The sequence below is a fragment of the Papio anubis genome, chromosome 4, assembly GCF_008728515.1.
Source record: "Papio anubis isolate 15944 chromosome 4, Panubis1.0, whole genome shotgun sequence".
NCBI lineage: Eukaryota > Metazoa > Chordata > Mammalia > Primates > Cercopithecidae > Papio > Papio anubis.
Window position 1 is genome coordinate 52965027 of NC_044979.1, and position 23163 is coordinate 52988189.

At 45.6% G+C, this 23163-nt stretch overlaps 1 protein-coding gene, 1 long non-coding RNA gene and 1 pseudogene across 13 annotated transcripts in view; 1 reads left to right on the forward strand and 2 right to left on the reverse strand.

The window, feature by feature from the left end:
• ATXN7L1 (ataxin 7 like 1) overlaps positions 1-23163 on the forward strand; it is a 271623-nt gene that overhangs the window by 49109 nt on the left and 199351 nt on the right. The gene's annotated exons all lie outside the window — the stretch shown is intronic.
• Positions 524-23073, reverse strand: LOC103883142. Of its 2 annotated transcripts, XR_645261.4 has the most exons (4): positions 22988-23073; positions 13317-13459; positions 4380-4473; positions 524-905 (listed from the first exon to the last, which is right to left on the reverse strand). It is a non-coding gene; the product is annotated as an uncharacterized LOC103883142 (long non-coding RNA). The 2 variants fall into 2 exon arrangements; XR_645260.4 differs by lacking the exons at positions 524-905; positions 4380-4473 and adding an exon at positions 10557-11912.
• On the reverse strand, positions 8304-8967 carry LOC101013670 (annotated as a pseudogene).

The window sequence follows — 23163 nt, forward strand, 5'->3', positions numbered from 1 at the left end:
CCATATGACCTTACTAAATAAAACCTGATAAATTCAATTTGGGAAAACCACTAAGCCCAAGAGCTTTGGATAAGGGATTGTGGATCTATAGTAGCTACTTCATAGGGTTGTTGAAAAAATTAAACAAGATACAGTCATCCTTAGTATACATGGGGAATTGGTTCCAGGACCCCTGGGTATACCAAAATCCGTGCTTACTCACATCCCTCAGTCGGCCTTGCGGAACCCGAATATATGAAAAGTCAGCCTTCTGTGCAGGCGAGTTTCGTGTCTCACAAATACTGTATTTTCAACCTCATTTGGTTGAAAAACTTTGGTGTATAAGTGAACCCATGCAATTCAAACCCATGGTGTTCAAGGGTCAACTATATTTTGCATAAAGCTTTTAGAATGGTCTCTGAACTGTAAGTACTCAATAAACCTTTGCTATTATTCTCCTAAAGACATGAAAGAGTACTGTGTCCATAAGAATGAGTGGTTTATTTTACCACAATAAAAATATTTGTTCTTTTTTTAAGTGAATGGTTTAAATGTTTAATGAATGATATAAAAATGAATTTTACTGCCTGAATCTAAAGGAAGTTTGCTGTTTGTTTTGGAAAGAGGTTCCAAATCCAACAAGAGAAGTCAATTTCAGCAAATATGGATGGTACTTTGACTGTCAGATTTTTTTCTGTATTCTTGACCCACAGCTTGCTTATGCCAGCAAAGACAGAATCCCCATCCTTTCCTTTTCAGTCTCACCTTCCGTTCTGCATATATTAAACATGGGTTGGAGTAGAATCCAAGGTTGCCTCACTCTGAGATGTTGTGCTTCCTGGACATCTGTAGTTCAGGTGGTCCCTGCTGTCTTGTGTTTTTTTCATATCTTTGTCCTCGATGGCAAACCCTATCAGCTCTTCCTTCTATATCCCCAAAGGTAAAATATTTGTAAGTCTCTTGTAAAATATTACAGCTTCTATCTTTCTCATCATTTTTCATCCCCAGTCTCAAGCTTTTGCCAAAATCATCTACCATTCAGACTTCTCTGTTCACCTGCATAAATACCTTGGGAAGGTCCTATTTCTCCATTCCCTAGCCTCTGTCTCATTTAGACCTGGTCTGGGTCTAACCCTCCTTGTCTGTTTGATTATTATTGCTTTGTTTGTTTCTTGGTGGCCATGTTGCGTTATCTTCTTTGATGATCCTGTGTTTTCTTCCATATCGCACTCTTCTGCAAAATAGTCACAATTTATATTCCTCTGTTTCTCTCGCAAATAACAAGACTCTCTTATTGCACATTTTCCCAGATGTCTCCATTTTATAGATATATATCTATGTAATAAAATGCTATTTTCTTAGCACAATGCTAAGTAATATTACAGCCCAGTAATTCAAGCTTGGATGACACCACCAACATTGGCAGAGAACCCAAATTTGCACATTAGAACCATGCAGTCATAGAATTGGACAGTTGGGAAGGACTCCAACTCCTTGTTTTATAGATGAAGCAACTGAGACCTGGAGATCAAAGTGTCTTGCTCAACCAAACACAGTTGGCTGGTGACAGACATTGAGACAGAACACAGTTCTCCAGGCTAGTGTTCTTATTAAAGTTTTTATGTGCTTTTTCCCCCAAAGTAATACATGTACAGTTTAAAAGCCAAGTTGTACTAAAAACTTAATCCAATGGCAGTCCCTTGCCCTGTCTCTACCCACTGCTAATCCTGTCTCCCTAGAGGCAACGACTTTTCACTCTTTCAGCTGTTTCTTCTAGGATTTACTCCATATCTCTATGAAGTATATGCATATGAGTACTTCTGCATTTATTGGTTTTAGGTATTTAGGTGATCTCTGAACCTTCCATCATGTAGAGTAGGGTTTGGCTGTCACACATCTCCACCTGCTTTCCTTCCTCCATCCCTTCCCTAAGGCTTCTCCATTCTCAGTGAAGGTATGTGGTTACATCAAGCTTGTAAATATCAAGTATCTGAATCTATCCAGTTTCTAAGTCAGATAACAAGCTCAGAAAATGAGAGACACTGTACATCCAAATTTATTTGGTGTCTGGGTTTCAGATGTGAGTAGTGGAATTTCAAATGATGAGGAACAGATTCCAGAAAAGTATCCAAATCTGTTCCCTTCTAAAGGATGAAGGCTAAGTATTTGGATAGTGAGAGGCATCTATACTGTTCACTTACAAAGCCAAGGAGTATTTATGTCTTTGTGTCTTAAAAACATGCCTATTGACTCTGTCTTCGTCTACCAATATTAGGTAATATTGGCAATTCCACTTCCTCTTGTATGTAGGTTTTTGCTTGTCCTAAAATTATTGCCTCATGGTTTTTACTTGCATTCTTACCTATATGTTTATCCTTAATTTTGCCCACTAGATTGGGTATATCTTGTCACTATTTTTTGCCCAGCTGGTCAGACATACTGGATAAACCCATCAATTCCCCTGTATTTTCTGGAGCCCATTAGACCCTCAGCCTGCTGTGCTGCTGCTCTGTGACAATTGCTTCCCTCTCCATTGTCTTGGGAAGTCCACTGACTGGAAGCCTGTCTTCCTCCTGCTCAATTTACTCCCTCTTTTGCTAGGACTACTCTTCCAGGGGCATCCTACATAAAAGGTAAATTTTTTGAGTTGTCAAAATATGGAAATGTCTTGGATCTGTCCTCAGACTTGATTAGTAATTTGGTGGCTACAGAACATTCAAAGTTGGAAATAATTTTCCCTCAGGATTTTAAAGCCATTTTCGTATTGTCCTCTGGCTGTAGTGTCACTCTTAATATGAGATGCCAGTCCTGTGTGAGACCTCTTTTGCTCTCTGAAAGCTTATAGGATCTTCGCTGTATCATTGTTGATCTGAAATTACTCAATAATGTGCCATGGAGGTTTTTGTTTGTTTGTTTGTTTTTGTTTTTTGAGAGGGAGTCTCGCTCTCTCACCCAGGCTGGAGTGCAGTGGCGCAATCTCAGCTCACTGCAAGCTCCGCCTCCCGGGTTCACGCCCATGGAGGTCTTTTTTTCTTTCTTTGGGTTGGGCACTCCACTGGTGGGCCCTTTTAATTTGGAAATGCATATTCTTCAATTCTGGAAAATGTTCTTGTACTGGTGGTGTTTTGTTTTGTTTTAATTTCTTCCTCCCCATTTACTTGGTTCTCCTTTCTAGAATTCCTTTTGTCAGATATTGAACCTTAGGGATTGTAAAACTCTATCAGTTTCTACTTTCTGTTTGCTTCTGTTTTCTTTTTTGAAGGCTCTTGTAAGCCTTCTAATAAGATTTTTTTATGTCACCCTATCATATTTTTAATTTCCAAGAGCTCTTGATTGTTTTCTGCTTTTTCTCTTACCATCGCATCCTGGTTTTGGTTTTTCTCTCTCTGAGGACATTAATAAGTGGTTTTTTTTGTTTTTTTTTTTTTTTTGAGACGGAGTCTTGCTCTGTCACCCAGGCTGGAGTGCAGTGGCCGGATCTCAGCTCACTGCAAGCTCCGCCTCCCGGGTTCACGCCATTCTCCTGCCTCAGCCTCCCGAGTAGCTGGGACTACAGGCGCCTGCCACCTCGCCCGGCTAGGTTTTTGTATTTTTAGTAGAGACGGGGTTTCACTGTGTTAGCCAGGATGGTCTCGATCTCCTGACCTCGTGATCCGCCCGTCTCGGCCTCCCAAAGTGCTGGGATTACAGGCTTGAGCCACCGCGCCCGGCCTAATAAGTGTTTTTGAAGTTCTCTTCTACTCGTCATGTAGCTTCTGTATTCCTCTATTCCTGGTCATTGTGTCTCAGTCTCTTTCAGGTGGGTGCTTTCTTTAAATGTCTGGTGATCCTTGGCCATTCATATTTAAGAGTGAGGCACTACAAGCGGCTTGGAGGTTCAGGGTGTTTTAGTGGAGCTTTTTACTGGTGGCCCATTGTATAAGGGGATTACATTGCGAACTCATCATTTCTTTAGAGAATTTTCAGTTGCCAGCATGTGGAGGCCTTTTCTTAAAAGAATTCCTCTCTGTTTTTTCAGAGATGAATTATCCCTTTTCCTGCCTGGAGCATGCTCTAAGAGCAGATGGAGGCAGAGGCCCGAGGGCATCACGCCATGAGAGTGGCCACCCTCAGTCCATCTTCTCTGTTTAGCCTTCCCGTCACCCCATCACTTTACCATGCCTCCTGTCCCCTGGTCTGGATCCTCTTCTAACCCATTTCTCCAATAAACAAACCTTCAGACTCTCAAGCAGTCTCCCCTCACATCGTCCCAGCCATCTGAAGTATACAGTGCCTCCAGCTCCCAGGCCTCCCAAGGGTTATATCCCAGGCAGATACACTCACTTCGCATCCATACTCCTTTCTGTAGACACATAGGTCACTGTTTCCTCCACTCTGCCCAGTCAGCAATCACTCCTCACCTGTCTTCCAAAAACATGTGCTTGTTTGCTGATATCTCCCATTTCCATTGTCTTTGCACTCTTTTACACTTCTTTACTGTCATTTTAGGGGTGTCTTGGTCAAGAGAAAAGATAAAATTGAGGAGTAACCATTAATCCACCACTCATTCAGCCAGACAACAGACAGTGGAACCAAGTGGGTTCCAGGCACTGCTGGGGATGGAGCAATGAACAAATCAGACAATAATTCCTTCCAATATAGTGCTTATTAGAAGTACCATGCTCTTGAATGCCACACAGTAGCAAGTCTAGTTAGTAACATAAACCTATAAAGAGAAGCTTGGGCCTGTTATGATTCAAGAACCAAGGTGCAGACACCTAGGAACCCATATGCTTACTTGAACCTTTGCTATTTGTAAGTGATCACAAATGATACGGAAATGGGGTTGCCTCTGCTGTATGAGCTGGGAGCCATCATGTTTGCAAAGCACCGGAACAGCCTTTCTTTTTTTTTTTTTTTTTGAGACGGAGTCTTGCTCTGCCACCCAGGCTGGGGTGCAGTGGCTGGATCTCAGCTCACTGCAAGCTCCGTCTCTCGGGTTTACGGCATTCTCCTGCCTCAACCTCCCGAGTAGCTGGGACTACAGGTGCCTGCCACCTCGCCCGGCTAGTTTTTTGTATTTTTTAGTAGAGATGGGGTTTCACCGTGTTAGCCAGGATGGTCTCGATCTCCTGACCTCGTGATCCACCCGTCTCAGCCTCCCAAAGTGCTGGGATTACAGGCTTGAGCCACCGCGCCCGGTAGGAACAGCCTTTCAACAAAAGATGATTCATGTCAGCCTTAGACTTTGTAGGAGATAGAAAACACCTTCTGCTACTCTAGAAAATCAGGATTACCACTTCACAAGATTGTGGTGTAATCTGAAGAACACAGACCAGTAAAAGTTCCTGACCAAAAGTAATAATAGCAAAAAAATAAAAATAAAAAAAAAGATAAGGAGCCAGAGGATCTGTTAATCTCCAGTATTAGCAAGACTCCTCCTTAGAGCTGTGGCTTCCAAGCTATTTTAATCATGCACCCTTATCAGTAAAATTTTTTGGAGCTGGAACCCAAAAGTATGTGTATTTAATTATAAATTACATGCACATACTAGTCTAATACGTTACTGATACTATGAAACAAAATTTAAAAGTTAAAAAGGCAAGCTAAAAATAACTAGAACGAGAAGTTTTAATATGTTTCCCCATCCTAATAGATGATCTTGGGCGTATAAAGCTCACTTAGAAACAACTCACTGGGAGGATGGAAATGAGGACTTGGTCATACCATCCACCATTGCTTAGCTATGAGATATTGGGCAAGCTACTTAATTCTAAGCCTCGGTTTCCTCATTTGTAAAGTAATAAAAACACTACAATTTCCCTGGCTTCCTCATCATAGGGTGGCTGTGAGAATGAAGGTGTTTTATAAACTGCAGGGCACTCAGCACTCAACATGCAAACTCAATTGTGTGACCAATTAGTTACCTCCATGCCCCAGCCAATAACTTCTCCCTGAGTTTATTCTGTCACCCTAGATATCCTTCCTGTGGGTCATAAGAAGTAATGATGCGAAGGTGGACAAGTGAAGCAGTGAAAGTCTCTCATCCTTACTTAGAAAGAGAGACAAAACCATAAAGCAACCCAGGCCCAAATTCTGCAGCTAGTCAGTACCATCCTCTCCATTCACAGGAGAGCACCTTTCTCCCTACAGCTCCAAGGGTGTTATGTTATCCACACTATAGACGTTATGGATTTATTTTTGGAGATAGGGTCTTGCTGTGTTGCCTAGGCTGCCTTAAACTCCTGGGCTCAAGGAATCCTCCCACATCAGCCTCCCAAGTAGCTGGAGCTCCAGCTGTGTGCCACTGCGCCCAGCTCACATTATGGATTTTGAGAAAGTAAATCTATTGTTGAGAAGCAGCAATGTTGTTCCTGAGACTCGAAGAATTTCAGTGTGTCCAGCTGAAGAATAGGGAAGGGCTCTATGACTTCAGCAAGACAATTATGTGGGCTGCCTGGTGGCAAGTCACTAAGCCCTACAGCCGTGTCACTGAAAGGTGTCTGGGGCTTACACGCTTGGAGTATGTGCAATGTCACCATGTAGCAAAACTGCATTTCTGGCATCAACCAAAGTAGAGGATTAATTATGCAAGGGGAAAATAAGATGTTCCAAGCACCAGTTAAAGGAAGTGTTGTGAGCACAGGAGCAATAATCACAGTTAACTGTACTGCGCACTTGCTTTATACCAGTCTTTGCCATGTGAGATCCCATTTAATCCTCACTGTTTCCATTTCCATTTTGCAGTTAAAGAAACTGAAGGTGAGAGAGGTTAAATAGCTTGCTCACAATCATGGTGGAGCCACAATTCAAATTCAGATTGCTGTCTCCAAAACCTATACCAGAAACCACCCTACTCTTCCACCTATCAAATGAGTTCTACATTTTCTTTTTTTTTTTTTTTTTTTGAGACGGAGTCTCGCTCTGTCTCCCAGGCTGGAGTGCAGTGGCCGGATCTCAGCTCACTGCAAGCTCCGCCTCCCGGGTCCACGCCATTCTCCTGCCTCAGCCTCCGGAGTAGCTGGGACTATGGGCGCCCGCCACCTCACCCGGCTAGTTTTTTTTTTGTATTTTTTAGTAGAGACGGGGTTTCACCGTGTTAGCCAGGATGGTCTCGATCTCCTGACCTCATGATCCACCCGTCTCGGCCTCCCAAAGTGCTGGGATTACAGGCTTGAGCCACCGCGCCCGGCCTACATTTTCATCTTTGTTAGTGACTCCTCTCTCTGATATCCATATAACCAATCTTCTATGCCATTCAACAGGACAAAATTGGAAGGAGACTAGCGATCTCCTGTGCTAGCCACTCTCTTGAGGTTAGAAACCCAGACTCACTGCACAGGACCTTAAAGCAGCAGCAGCAGCAGCAGCAGGTGTGTGTTAGTCAGTTTTTTTGCATGACTATAAAGGAATAACTGAGACTTGGTAATTTATAAAAACAGAGGTTTCAGCCAGGTGCAGTGGCTCACGCCTGTAGTCGCAACACTTTGGGAGGCCGAGGCAGGTGGATCACCTGAGGTTGGGAGTTCAAGACCAGCCTGACCAACATGGAGAAACCCCATCTCTACTAAAAATACAAAATTAGCCGGGTGTGGTGGCACATGCCTGTAATCAAAGTTACTCAGGAGGCTGAGGCAGGAGAATCGCTTGAACCCGGGAGGCGGAGGTTGCATTGAGCCGAGATCACACCATTGCACGCCAGCTTGGGCAACAAGAGCAAAACTCCGTCTCAAAAAACGACAACAACAACAAAAACAGAGGTTTCATTGGCTCACAGTTCTGCAGGCTGTACAGGAAGCATGGCACCAACACACCTGCTTGGCATCTGGTGAAAGCCTCAAGAAGCTTACAATCATGGCTGAAGCCAAAGCAGGAACAGGCATGTCACATGGCGAGCGTGGGAGCAAGGGGGTGGAGGGTAGGTCCCAGACTTTTAAACAACCAGATCTCGCATGAACTGAGCAATAACTCACTTATCACCAAGGGGATGGTGCTAAACCATTCATGATGGATCCACCCCCATGATCTCATCTCCTCTTAATAGGGCCCACCTTCAACATTGGGAATCACATTTCAACATGAGATATGTTGGTTTATTATAACTGAGTCTTCCAAGGACATGGAGGGAAATATGCAATTAAAAAAACCCAACCCGGCCAAGCGCCATGGCTCACGCCTGTAATCCCAGCAGTTTGGGAGGCCAAGGCGGGCGAATATGACTTCCTGGTGATAGGTACACTTTGATGATTTTCTTGAATATTAGTTTGAAAGGCTTTGCTTCTATTGCTGTGACCTACAGGCATTAGGATCAGATGGGGTGGAGGACATCTGAATGAGGCACACACTTTTTTTTTAAGGAATAAACAGTCTTTACTAGGCTCAGATCAGGAGTTCATGGATTTTGCGGGCCTCTGTGTATTTGTCAGTTTTCTTCTCCACGTTCTTTTCACCCTGTTTCCATAACCTCATGTGCTGTTTCTTCTTCCGATAGTGTATCTTGGCTTTCTCCTTCCTCTTCTCCTTCAGGGTGGCTGCCACTGCCTGGTACTTACAGCCAACCTCGTGAGCCAGGTGCCCCATGTAGGCAAACTTTCTTGTAGGCTTCAGATGCATGACCTCAAGGGCAGCAGGAACCACCATCCGCTTTTTGTTGTCATAGGGCGGTGGGATGCCTAAAACAGCTTGAGGGGATCCAGGGCAGCCCGGCCTCGCTTGGTCTCGAGGGACAGCATGCCTCGAGGTCCGCCGGAAGGTGCGGATAGAGGCCCGGAAGTGGTAGGGGCCTCGGGAAGTGGTAGAGGGACCTCGGGAAGGGTTGGTGTTCATCCGCTTGCGGAGGAAGGCCAGGTACTTCAACTTGTTGCTGTAGAAATAGCCAGAAATGTTGATGCCCTCACAGCGCACGACCTCTACCTTCCGCCCCAGCAGTACCTACTTAGCCACAATGGCCGCCAGGCGGCCCAGGACATAGCCTCGACCATCGAGCACCAGGACCTGCCCCTCTGTCATCTTCAGCAGCCCCCTGGGAAAGGATACTTTTTTTTTTTAATCCCAAACACAAGTTAATGCAATTTGCTTTGCTCTAATTTTAAACTTTTTTATTGTTAAATATCCAGCATATACAAATTTTTTGTTACATAGTCAACCCGGATACTGAAAGAAAACAAATGTACAAACTCATATGAGGCCATCACCCTTTGTAGGGTCACCAAGATGCCATTTGTGAACCCCTCCCAGTGACTGATCCCCTCCCCACAAGAGTAACTTTGATCCTGAAATTTAAAAACTGAATTAAATCCAATGGGTAGGAAACCATAATTCTCAGCAAACTATCACAAGGACAGAAAACCAAACACCGCATGTTCTCACTCATAGATGGGAATTGAACAATGAGATCACTTGGACACAGGGTGGGGAACATCACACACCGGGGCCTATCGGAGAGGTGAGGGGCTGGGGGAGGGATAGCATTAGGAGAAATACCTAATGTAAACGATGAGTTGATGGGTGCATCAAACCAACATGGCACATATATATGTATGTATCAAACCTGCACATTGTGCACATGTACCCTAGAACTTAAAAAAAAAAAAATCCAATGGGTAGATTAGCTGTCCCCATGTGTTTAACAACAAGAGATAGAGTCATAATCTTTTCTAGCTGCAGTGTTTTGGGGTCCTGAGTGGTTCTGGTACCCCAGTTTTTAGGTAAAGCATTTCCCCTGGGTACATTATGCATTTTTATGCAGCTTTATCCAAGTACATGCCAGCTTCAATGCATACTGCATCTTTGGAGCCTGCAGACTTACCCAGTAGTGCCCAAACTTTTGGGGACCTCCTTTTCTGAATTATCTTAAGTTGGTAAGACAGCTAGATGGTTCCTTTCTTTTAAACCAAAGCTGTGTTAGGACAGCTGATCATTCAGCCTTGAATTTGGGCCATTACAGAGTTAAACCCTGAAAGAGTCGTTTGCTTTCACCTTGAACATTCTAAGACTGTTATACTGATTCTAAATCTATTTCAAAAGACAAGGGGCTGGGCGTGGGGGCTCACATGCTGTAATCCCAGCACTTTGGGAGGCTGAGGCAGGAGGATCCCATGAGGATCCCCAGCATGGCAAAACCCCATCCCTACAAAAAATACAAAAATTAGCTGGGCGTGGTGGCACATGCCTGTAGCCCCAGCCACTCAGGAGGCTGAGGCAGGAGGATTGTTTAAGCCCAGGAGGCAGAGGTTGCAGTGAGCTGAGATCTCTCCACTGCACTCCAGCCTGGGCAACAGAGTGAGACCCCCATCTCAAAAAAATTTTTTTAATTTAAAAAGACAAGGATTTTAGCCCAGGCATCTTGTTAAATTGAGAGTCTGGTATCCAGCACTCATCAGGATGCTTTTGGAATGCTTGTGAAACCTCAGTGATTTTCTTACAGCTTCATTTGATTTTATATGACTTTTAACTTCTTATTTGGAAATAATTTCAAATTTCCAAAAACATCAAAAATAAGAATAGCACAAAGAACATTCTATAGCCTTTACCCAAATTCAACATTTATTTATTGAAACAGGGTCTTGCTGTGTTGCCCAGGCTAGAGTGCAGGGGCTCAGTCATAGCTCACTGTAACCTGGAACTCCTGGCTCAAGCAATTCTTTCACCTCAGCCTCCGGAGTAGCTGAGACCGCAAGTGTATACCACTGCGTCAACTAATTTTTTATTTTTTGGGGTCGGGGGAGGCAGATAGAGGTCTTGCTATGTTGCCCAGGCTGATCTCAAATTCCTGGCCTTGAATATTGCTCCAGCCTCAGCCTCCCAAAGTGCTGGGATTATAGGTGTGAGCCATTGCCCTGGCCCAACTATTGTTAACATTTTGCTCCATTTGCTTTGTCCTTCTGTTTCTTGGGGATAGGCAATAGGGGAGAGAGAGACCGATCCAGATATATTTTTAATAGTCGCACATAATATTTTTCTGAACCATTTGAGGGCAAGTTACATTCTTCGTGGTATTTTACCAATTACTTCAGTGTATGTGTCCTAAGAATAGGAATATTCTCTTACATAACCTCAGTACAGTTTTCAACTTCAGTAAATATAACATGCAAGCATTTACTTTAATATAATCAGAAGAAAAAACCACCAACAGACAGTGGTTTATTTTTTTCTACACACTGAGCAGTAGGCTTCCATTTTCATGTGGTTTGCATACAGCAATCTTCAAGTCTAATTGTTTCAATCTTATTGAAATTGCTTTCTCCTGTATCAACAATAGGTAGAGGGTGCACGTTGATTGATAGAGGGTGCACATTTGATTGAATAGGTAGAGGGTGCACATTTGATTGAAATCTCTGTTTTCAATCAAATGTTTGTTTACTTTCTGCCCTCATTAGGGTCTCTAAACACATCAGAGAGATAATAAAAATAAATATCCCATCCGCTCCCAGGCCTTGGAAATGAGAGGGTAAACACCAGTATAATTTAACACTTTCCTAGTCCACTGGGAAAATGTTGCCTTTTTATGTCTACAGCCCTTTAGGAGGAGAAGCTCTCGGTTAAATAAAATATCCTTTGTATCCTCTTTGCTGAGCTTCCCCTCCTTGACTACTTTCACCAGAACCCCGCCTGCTGGGGTAAAATTCTGGTAAGTGACCCATGCCTGTTCCCCCTGTTTTCTAAATTCAGTGGTCAATGTTTGTGACAGCTGTCATCAGCTGCATCTCACTGTGCTCCCCGCGCTCTGCAGTGCTCTGCAGGGTTCTCGGCTTAGAGAACTTAGCTTAGAACTCCTTAGAGTTCTTGGCTTGTCCCACATAGGAACGAACCTTCCAGAACATTCCAGCTCCCAACTGAAGGTGAGACAGCACAGACATTTCCCACTGGGGCCTCCACTTGGGCCAGGAACAGGTACGGTGAGGGTGGCAGCGATGTTGGGAAACTTCTTGGCAGCTGGGCCCCTTCCCTGAGGGCTGTGGGGAAGGGAGCATTACAGGAGTGCTGTGCTTGGAAGTTTTCAGCAGCAGGAAAATCACATTTATAGGTTCTGAATCTGAACCATTTCACACTGAGAATTTTGCAATACTTCCTCTTTCTCCTCCTCCACCCCAACCTCTCATTTTGAGTTGCTTTGTCACCCCATTTCTCCTATTAAAAGCTAGTATATATAAAAATCTCTGGGTGCTGACGAGTTGATGGGTGCAGCACGCCAACATGGCACAGGTATACATATATAACAAACCTGCACATTATCCACATGTACCCTAGAACTTAAAGTATAATAATAAAAAAAAAAATCTCAAGGCAGTGCATCCTTAAATTGTTTTCTATCAGAGTTTTCTAAAAGCAGTTTAAAATTCAGCCAGTGCCCTTCTCAGATTCTCCCCGGCCTCCAGACCCTCTCCCCAGAACAACCTCTTTAAAATCTTTTTGTTATTTTTTCTGGTGTTGACCCCTCTAAATTAGATGCTTAGACTGCGTTCCTGATTTATTGGTTTTAAACACTATCTACTGACTTCCTGTTAGAAGAATTTGGCCCTCTCGTACCACCCACCCTCACTTCTCCTCCCCATCCTCCCAGTAAAGCTATACAGGTGGGCAAAATTCATGGTCAGTGTTTACAGTATGATGGTGATTTAAATATTATTCACTAAGGAGCCAACTATTGTACTGGGATTCGGTTTCCTTTCTTATATAACTTTTTGTTTTTCTTTTAGTTAATAATCGCCCTTAAAAGACTACTTTTTCTATGAGATACCCATTGCACGTTCTCCCAAATGCCTACCAGTGGCATCTGCCAAATGCTCACAAGCATCCTGTGAACTCTCGGTCCCCAACTCCCGAATCCTCCACCTCCTGCTCCAGCCTAGACTTGTCATTCCCTAGGCAAGCTGCCGAGCATCATGCAGGGACTTTCTTTCGCTGTGCCTCTGAGGCTTAGATCCCTGTTTTTCTTGGACCTATTTCTTCCTACTTTTTAGTTTGTCCATTTTAGGGGAGAGTACATCCTCTGACAGCTTCCTGAGAAAGTGCCTGGGAGGCAAAGTTTTTAATGCCGTGTGGGTCTGAAAGTGCCTTTGTCCTTCCCTCAGTCTGAATAATGGTTAGTTGGGTATAGAGTTTTCAGCTGAAAATAATTTCCCCTCCAACTTTTGAAGCTAACACTTCACTGCCTTCCAGCTTCTGGTGTTACTAATGAAAAGCCCAGTGCCATTCTAAGTCCTTGATGCAACCTGTTTTTCTCTCTGGAAGTTTATGAGATATCCTCTTCATCATTTTTTTAAAAAGCTAAGTGATCTCAGTGTAGAACATTTAGGGGTTTCAGAATCACACAACTCTTAATAATAAGGTAGAAAGTCAGCCTGCAGTGTACATACCTTTTCCTAGAGCCAAGCACAAAATGCAAATGTGAGATTTCAATGATTTCTGACTCTCAGATGGTCTTGCACCTGGTACTTCTCCCCCTCTTCACTCCATAATACCTGGTTCTTCAGGCACAAGTAAGCAGTTTTCAGAATGTCTGAGAGAGAGGAAATGAACACCTTTATATCCGTGTAAGAGTGATTTCACATCTTTTCCCTGAAGAGGCAAAACTGAGGTGGGGACAGAGGAATAGGAGAGCATTGTGGGTCCCCCTCCCCAGAAAGGACCAGTCCCATCTGCTGCCCCCCACCCTGTCTTAGCAGCAGTTCCATTTCTTATATGTTTTCAGTAAATAGTAAATGATATTTTGTAACAGTCCTATGAACTGATTGTTCTAGACTGGCAATTTCTGTGAAACCAAGTAATAAATACAAAGCCCCAGGAGGAAGCCATTCAGAACATTCTCTTCTTATTTAAAGAATTTATTTGTACATGAGATTTTCTGTATCTTTTCTGAATGTTTAGCCATGAGGAGTGAGAGACAACTTAAAATGTTATCTTTTAAATTCTGCAAGTATTTTGCAACTCTGTCAATCCCCTTTCTGACTCTTCTGCCCTCCTTTCTCATACATGATTCTTCCTCACATGTATTTTAAAGGATTTCTAAGCATTGGAGTCAATAAGCCCCTCTAATGAGGGAGGAATTAAGAAGTAGAAGAAAAAACTAAAAACAAAAAGCAACTGCCTGAAAGTCAAGTAATCATAAAGTACCTATTAATAACCTAAAATATGTAAATATAATCCAATAGTTATGCTAATGCATACAGGCATCCTAGCTTTCCTATTCCTCAGACATAGACCCTGGGGGGAAAAAAAAAAAAAAAACAATCCTGCTGGAAAACACTGAATTGATAGTTTCTCTCCCTTCTCCCTATCCCCTTCTTCAACATCTTCATCATCATCACAATCATCATTGCCACCAAAGCTTCAAGTGGTAGGAGGCGGGGCAAAGATAAAGTTTATTGAGTTTTTAAAAGCTCACTGAGGTGAGGATAGTGAATTGCCAAGTCAGTGTCAGGGGGTCCATCAGCACAGCTGCTGGCACTGGGATCACCGTTGGAGGCCGAGTGAGAGAAAACACTGGATGGTCCCCAGGTAGAGAGGATACATCCTAAAGGGCAGAGTCTGAGCACCTGATGGATGTGGGACCCTACAGAGAATGGGGACTGCTGTGAAGTTGGTTTTGTTAGACTGATTTCCTGAGGATGAAGTCTCCTCTGGAAGGACAGCTTTTGTGTAAGGTGAAATGGAGGAAGAGAGGAAGAGAGGATTGAGGCTAGAGGGGCATTAAAAAGAAAGATTTGAGACTCGGAAAAGTGGGACTCATACTGGTGGGAGGAAATTGGAGTCCAGGAGAGATGGAGAAATTATCAGAAAACACCCAGCTATCTCAAATTCAGAATTCAGGTTCGGATAATGACATCCTAGGATACTGGGGGGAAAAAGAGAGAGAGAAAGAGAAAATTGCTTTTGGTAAGTTTAACAGAGTTAGAAAAGGAGAGGTCCCAAAAAACAGAAAGCGGCCAAATATTTTTCTGGTTTCCAGAAAAGGGAAAAAAAAAAAACAACTTAGTTTCAGAATTTACAGATAAAGGAAGAGTCTAGTGTGCATTGTTAAAATTATAGATCGTGAATACTAGAAAAGAAGGTAGTGAACACCAGGAGCCAACCTGGGTTTACTAAGAACTGTGTACACCAGAGAAATCCCATCTCCTTTTCTCCTGGGCTAGGAGGCCAGGGAATATTATAGATATAGTGTCTCTGGTTTTAACAAAGCATTTGGGAAAAGTCTGTCATGTGTGTGGAAAAGATGGAATCTACATGAAGTCATACAAGTAGGTAAATTCTTAACAGGTTGAAAGGCGGTATCTGTGGAGAAGTCAGTGAGAGCAGGGATCTTTGTTTTGGTGGTGGGGTGGTTTAGTTTGGTTTGGTTTGGTTTTGTCTTGTTTTTGAGACAGGGTCTCACTCTGTCACCCAGGCTGGAGTGCAGGGGCACAATCACAGCTCACTGCAGCCTCGACATTCCAGGCTTAGATGATCCCCCACCTCAGCCTCCCAAGTAGCTAGGACCACAGTGTGTGCCATGTCCAGATAAATTTTTGTGGTTTTTCTAGAGACAGAGTTTCATCATGTTGTCCAGGCTGGTCTTGAACTTCTGGGCTCAAGTGACCCACCCGCCTCAGCCTCCCAGAGTGCTGGGATTACAGGTGTGAGCCACTGTGCCCAGCTAGATCTTTGTTTATCACTGATGAATTCCTGACACCTAGAGCAATGCCACAGTGGGTGCTTAGTAAATATCTGTACAGTGAGTGGGCCGTAACTGAGCCAGAGGGACAACTGTAGGGAAATGTTACAGACTTCTTTCCTGCCCCTGTCCTGCTTCGTTTCATATTAAGGACTCGAGTAAAGACATTGATGATGTGCTCAGTAAAGTTTGTGGAGAACAGAAAGCTAAGCCTGAAAACTAGTATGGAAACTGATGGAATCAAGACCCGAATATCTTGCTAGTCTAAGTTAGATCTCTCAAGATCTAAAAGTTTAACAGGAATATATGTAAACTACTATTCTTGAGACTTGGAAATCAACTTAACAGGTACAAGAAGGGGAGATATAACTTAAGAAACTTTACTTTTAAAGTTCATGTGTTTTCATTGACTCCAAACTTAGTGTTAATACGGGTTATTAACATAACCCGTATTATGAGGCCCATTTCAGCCATCCGTGTTTGGATTCATCAGTTTCAGCAAATGCTTGCTGCAGGCCTGCTCTGTGCCAGGGAGCTGGTTGTGTACAGAGACAGACATCCCCATCAACCCCAGGATAGGAGATGAGCACTAAGGTTGAGGCAAGGGTAGCATCCAGTGGGGCTTGAGAAGGGAGCAGGGTGCCTCCCTGTGCCTGGGGTGGTCCAAAGCGTTCACAGGGCAGGGGAGCTCTTAGGCTGAGACCCAGAAAACAGGAGGGAAAGGGGCAGCTGGCAGAGGAGGCAGTTTGTCTGAAGACAAGGTGTGGGGGCCATTGAGAGTGGTCTGTTCAGTGAGCTGTCTGGGACTTAGCCTGTGAGGGAAAGAGGAGAGGTGGCTGAGGTAGGCCAGCAGGGAGGCCTTGGCCCACCAGGAGCTGTGGGGCCAGGGGAGAAATGCAGGCCCCAGGCCACGGCACTCTTGGTTTCCTCCTACCTCCTGGGCTGCTCCAACTCAGAGTCCTTTGCTAGTTTCTGCTTCTCCCAGTCTCAGCTTTGGAGTGCCCCAGGCTCAGTCCTTGGCCCTCTTCTCTTCCCATATATACTTTTATTCCTTGCTGCCCTCATCCAGCCCCATGACTATAAATGCATTCTATTTGCATACATGTCCCAGACTCCTGTCAGCAGCCTGGGCTTTTCTCCTGAACTCAGGACTCAGACGTCTCACCACCTGCTTGACATCTCCAGCATTTAACGTGTGAAAAACTGAATTGTTGGATTCCTCCCTGTAATGGTTTGCTAGGGCCGCCACAACAAAGTACCACAAACTAGATGGCTTAAAATAACAGAAATTCTTTCTGTCTCAGTTCTGGAGACCAAAAGTCCAAAGTCAAGGTGTTGGTAGGGCTGCACTCTCTCTGAAGGTTCCAGGGCAGAATCTGTTGCACGCCTTCCTCTTTGCTTCCAGTGTGGCTGGCCAAACTTGGCTTTCCATGTCTTGTAGCTGCGTCACTCCCGGCTCTGCCTCCTTTATCGCACAGTGTTCTCCCTGTCCACCTTCACATCACCTCCAGGCCTGTCTGCGTCTCTTCTCCTCATCTTATAAGGACACCAGTCATATTGGATTAAGGCCCACCCTAATAACCTCATCTTAACTTGATCACTTCTGCAGAGACCTTGTTTCCAAGTAAGACCACATTCACAGGTACTGGATAGGACTTCACCATGTCTTTTCAGGGACCCCGCAACTTTCTTCATCTGCAGCCTTTCTAGGTTAGCTGATAGCCACTTCATTCTTCAGTTGCTTTGGATGGAACTGTTGGCATCATCCTTGACTCCCACCTTTTTCTCCTGTCCACATCTAGTCCACCAGGAAACAGGTTAGGTTCAAAACCAACTGCTTCCCCCACCTCCACTTCTGCTGCCCTGATCTGAGCCACCATCACCTAAATTACTATAAAAGCCAAGTATCAGTTCATGTCACTCCTCTGCTCAAAAGCCTGCACAGCTTCCCACGCCACTCAGAGTCACTGCTACAGCCTTTCCGCCGCCCCCATGCCATCCCCAGCTTCAGTGCCCTCTACGCTGGCTCATGTTGGCTCCTGCACACAGGCTAGCTTCTTTGCTCTCCCTCATATGTCCTAGACTCTCCCCTTCGCTGGACCTTTGTGCTAGCTCTTCCCTCTGTGCGAAACACCATCCCCTAGATGTGCTCCAGCCTCACAATCTACCTTCTCACCTTATTCTAGTCTGCTCAGATATCACCTTCTCAGTGGCACCCTTTTTACAATTCCAGCCAGCCTTGCCACCCAGCCTTCCCAGCTCCAGTGGTTTTTTTTAGTAACACTTTCCCCTTTCTATACCAGACATTGTGGGGAATATGTATTGTTTGTTGTTTGTCTCACCTGTTAGCATGTGATGTATACAAGGCAAGGGGCTTGTCAGTTTTGGTCACTGGTGTTTCCCAAGTACCTAGAGCAGGGGAGAGCCAGGACTGGGCCCAGGTCTCCCTGGCTCCAAGGCCATCCTCTGGCTGCTGTGAAAGACCACTTTGAACTATGCAAGGGTAGATCTCTCCGACATCACATCTCCTTTATCCTCCCTGCCCCGTCTTTTGCCATCGTCCTCAGTGACTTCAGTATCTCTGTGAGCCTACTTGCTAAAATAGAAATTTTAAACTGTACAGAAAGAACATGGTGTTATGTTCAAGAGATGGAGTCTGGGCTGGGTGTGGTGGCTCACACCTGTAATCCCAGCACTTTGGGAGGCCAAGGCTGGAGGATTGTTTGAGTCCAGGAGTTTGAGGCCAGCCTGGGCAACATAGTCAGACCTCGTCTCTACAAAAAATTTAAAAAATTAGGTGGATGTGGTGGCATGTGCCTTTTGTCCCAGCTACTCGGGAGGCTGAGTTGGGAGGATCACTTGAGCCCAGGAGGTCAAAGCTACAGTGAGCTATGATAGCATAAATATACTCTAGCCTGGGCAACAGAGTGAGACCCTGTCTTGAGGGGGGGAAAAAAGGAGTCTGGAGCTACTCACATAGCAGGTAAGCATAGGCACCTCACTTCACCTCCCTGTGCCTCAGTTTCCTCATCTATCAAAAGGAGATGATCATGCTACCTTACCTCGAAGGGTTTCTGTGAGGGCTAAGTAAGTTAATATATGTAACCACTTGCCATGGAAACAGTGAGTACCATGTCAGTATTATTGTAAGAATATATATCTGAACCTCAAGGACACTATGTAAATGAAATAAGCCAGTCATAAAGGATCAATACTGCCTGATTCCACTGATACAAGGTATCTAAGATAGTTGACTCGTAGAAGCAGAGCATAGAATAGTTGAGTGTCAGGGGCCGGAGGAAGGAAGAAGTGGGGTTGCTGCTCAGTGGGTATGGAGTTTCAGTTGTACAAGCTGAGTCAGTTCTAGAGATCTGCGTTACAACAGTGTGCTTATGGTTAACCATACTGTACTGTACACTCACAAATGTGTTAAGAGGGTAGATCTCATGTTATGTGGGGCTCTTTAAACCACAACTTGTTTTTTTAAAAGGATGTAATATATTAGTCACTAACCCTTTGTTTTACTGAATTTTCTCAAGGTTAAGGGACTTACCCAAGTGCTCGCAGCTTGCTAATGAAAGAGGATGACAAGAATGAAACCTCTGACTTCCAGGGCTCTTTGCCCTGCTCCAAGTCAGGCATCAGTCCTGTCTGTGAAAATCCAGATTATCAAAGGACCATAGTATAAAAGGGCTCTGCAATATGGGGAGGTGCATCCACCTTTCCTTGGGAGAAACGCCTCACATGTTGGCTTCATAAAACGCTTCTATGCCTCATAGGTTGGGCAATGAGAAATAAATAATCCAGACAGTGGTGTTTTTGATAGGTGGCTAGAGCTTCCCAAACACGGGGAGTAAACAAAAGAACCATCTGAATTTCAAGCTTCATTAGAACTACCAAAGACTGAAAAGTCATTTTTCAAAATGGTGGGTGGTGCCAGGGCTCTATCCCCACCTGGAAGGGGCACTTGATCTGTAAAAGCAGCAAAAATAATTGTGTCTTTTATGTCACTTGGGTAGAAGCTCCTGTCCCAATTAATTCTTATCTCCTCCTCCCTTTATATATATGCTTGGGCTAAGTGACATCCTAGCAGTTTCTTGTTTTGTTTTCTCTCTTCTTAACAAGGAATTCTCTCTGCTTAGGCATTTTAGGTGCTGATTTTTCTCATGTCCCAGAGATGCTTCTAATTAGTTGATGCTTCCTTCCCATAATAGTTCACCACAAAGAGTGGGTTTGGACTGGAGGAGGGAGCAATTTTGTCATCTTGTCAAAGTGCCGCTGATCAGGTTGGCTTTCCTGAGTGCTCATTCATTTTTCCACCTCTCTGGAAATGGAAGCAGCAAGCAGCAAGCTCCTTGCTGAGTGGAGCTGGAAGTTGCTGGGTTTTGCTGTCTCCCCAGTGCTCCCCAGCACCCTTTGATGAAATGCTGCCTCAGAGCCTTTGCAGTAGAGCTTACTAGAGAAATTCTCTTTTCCTTTCGCATCAGTGGAAAAACACTCAGCTGGGGACAATATGGCAAAAGCATGCCACTGTCACCTTGTCCCTGAGTAACCTGGCACCCACCAGGGCTGCCTGCAGGTCCTTGTGTGTCCCGGGGAGAAGGTATATAAAGGCCTCTTCCTTTTGCCGCGCTCTAGGAGCACAGTGACCCTCCAGGCCAAGGACAGTGCGGTATTCTTGGGTGGTTCTGACATTGCAGAAAGAGTCTGTGGACACTAGAGATCCACGAATTATCCTCCAGTGCTTCCGAGCTAGAAGGAGATGCTGGCTCGGGCCTTCTTTAAGGACTTGGATCAGTTAGCTTTTGCTATGCAACAAACCACCCCAAAACTTGATGGCTTCAGACAGTAAACGTTACTTACTGTGATCCTGTGGGTCTTCTGGGTGTTTCTTCTGGTGTGGATAGCACAGCCTGGGCTGGATGGGCAGAGAGGCCCTCCCTCACCTGTCTGGTGGTTGGGAGGCTGCTCGGTCTGGAGAGGTCTGGGCAGGAACTGCTCACTCGTGCTCCGTGTGGGTCTGTCCACGCCACTGCAGCCCAGCCCGGGCTTTCCACATGAGGGTTCCAAGGAGAACAAGAGAGGGCACACAAACCCAGTGCAGAAGTATTTTGTAAGTATCTGTCACGTTTGATGATGGTCTGTTGGTCAAAGTATGTCCTGTGACTGAGCCCAGAATCAATGTGAGAAGAGGGCACCGAAGGGTGTGAAGATAGGAAGGTGTAAACAACTGGGGGACCATCCCTGCACAGTCTACCCGGGAGTGCCACGTCAGAAGGTGTGTCCTGTTCTCACCTTGCATGGGTTTGTGTCAGTATGGGGCGGCTCTTTCAAGGAAGAAATGAAAGGCTCTTTTGAGGTAGGGAAGCACGGTGGAGTTTGACACACGGTGTTCAAATTCTGCGCAGCGTTGACCAGCAGTGTGACATCGGGCAGGTGACTTGACTTCTCTAAAGCCTGGGTTCTTCACCTCTAAGCTGGGTCTGGTCAAGTCTCCCTCGTGAGGTTCTTCAGGACACCAACTGATGTTTGTGGAGCAGGTGTGTGGCATGTGGTCAGCACCCAATGTAGCTGGCATTGTGGCGGGGCAGCAGAAAGGCAGCTATGCTGGGAAGTTGGACAGTGCCAACTCCTGGGACAACAGGTGGTCATCCATGCACAGGAAGCTTGGCTGGACCCCTGGATGGCAGTGTGCCCTGGCCCAGGAGGCCAGGTGAAGATGGCAAAAGGGAAAAGGAGGCTCTACTGGCTTCTTGCAGACTAAAGCCCCGTTCGCATATTTGTAGTTTAAAATTGAAACAAGTCACCCTTTCTTAGTTGTACATCCCCCAGAGCAACTGCCAGTTGACTTCCACACCCTATTTTTTCCCCAGAGCTTTCACTCCTTGTCAGAGGCGGCGGACACTGCAGTGCTTCCCACGTGGCTTCTCTGTGCCTTTGACTCTGTTGCTGGGTCCTCCTGGACACTTCCTCCTGACTCACCTCTTACCTCTGCGAGCGTTCCTCTCAGCTTCCTTCACTGGCCCCTTCCCTCCTCTCATCTTCTTGTTTATTGGTATTCCCCAAATTCTAGCCTTAACCCTGTTGTCAGACAACACTGTTTCACAGGGAGACTCTGCACAACCCCACCATGGCCCCCGCCTGCTCACGATGTCCCCACTCTGTCTCGCTGGCCCCAGCTTGCCTCTTGGACTGCAGATCAGTTTCTCACACTCAGTAGGCTGCAAAACAAAGCTCTCTTCCCCATATGTCCTCAGTCTGCTCGGGCTGCTATAAGAAAGTACCATAGCCTGGGTGGCTTAAACAACAGAGATTTCTTTCTCACAGTTTTGGAGGCTGACACCCACGATCAGGGTGCCCACGTGGCGAGTGGACGGGTGCTCTCTGGGCAGAGAGAGCCCTGGGTCTCCTCCTCTCCTTATAAGGGCACTAATCCCATCATGGAGCTCCACTTTCAGGTCCCCATGTAAACCTCATCATTCCCCAAAGGTCCCATCTCCTAATACCACCTCACTGGGGGCTAGGGCCTCAGCACATGAGTCCAGGGGGACGCAGTTCTGTCTCTAGCACCAGGTAACCTGCATTCCCATCTGTCTCCCCCCGTTCCCAGTAAGCCAAGCCAGGAAGCTCTAAGTCATTTCCCACAGTGGTCAGTTCCAAATAAATGTCTCTCGGGTCCTGCGTCCTCTCTGTCCCTGCATCCCCAGACCCTGCAGCAGCCCTCTCACCTCCAGGCGTGTTCCAGCAAGCTCAGCATTGCTTCCAAAACAAGCACCGATCACTGCTCTCTGCATTCTCTCTCTCATACTCATGAGCACATGGTAAAACCCTGCCTCGCACCTCTCTGGCCTTATCTCCTGCCCTTCCCCCCAGCATCCTCATTCCCTGCTACACTCACCCACCCGTGGCACCCTCACCAGGCCAGCACGTCTCACTGCACTGCATTTGCTCTTGCTGTTCCCACGACCTGGGCTACTCCTCCGCCTGCAACTGCCTGGAAGCTTATGCTCATCTGTCAGGAACCTACTCTGGGGTCATCCTGGTGAAGCTCTCCCTGCCCTCTGCCGCAGCATGAGCCACATACATGTCCTGTTTATCACTTGCCAAGTGTACTGTGGGCTTGTGAGTCTCGGCCTGTCTCCTTTCATGATCTGTGAGCTCCTTGAGGCCATAAATCATCACATTCATTTCTCTGTACCCCAGTGTCTGGCATATAGTCAATGACAATAAATAAGTGTTGGATAAATGAGTGAGTAGATGAGGGCAGTGGGTGAGACCAATAACCTCCTGTTTCCCACACTGAGTCACCCCAGGTTCCCCATTGGCACAGGTGCCACTAGCTGCCAGCCCCCTGAACTTCCTGCATATCCAACTTACCAAGTCCTGGAGCAGCTGGAGTTCTCCTTCCCACCCTACAGCACTAAGGCCCCTGGCAAGCTCTCACCCGCCCCCAGGAAGGCCCCTCATAGAGAAAGCCCTTGGCACCTTAGCCAGAGCTCATGGCTCCCTCCTCTAGCACGCTTTGCCCTTTCTGCCTGTTTAATCATGTCACT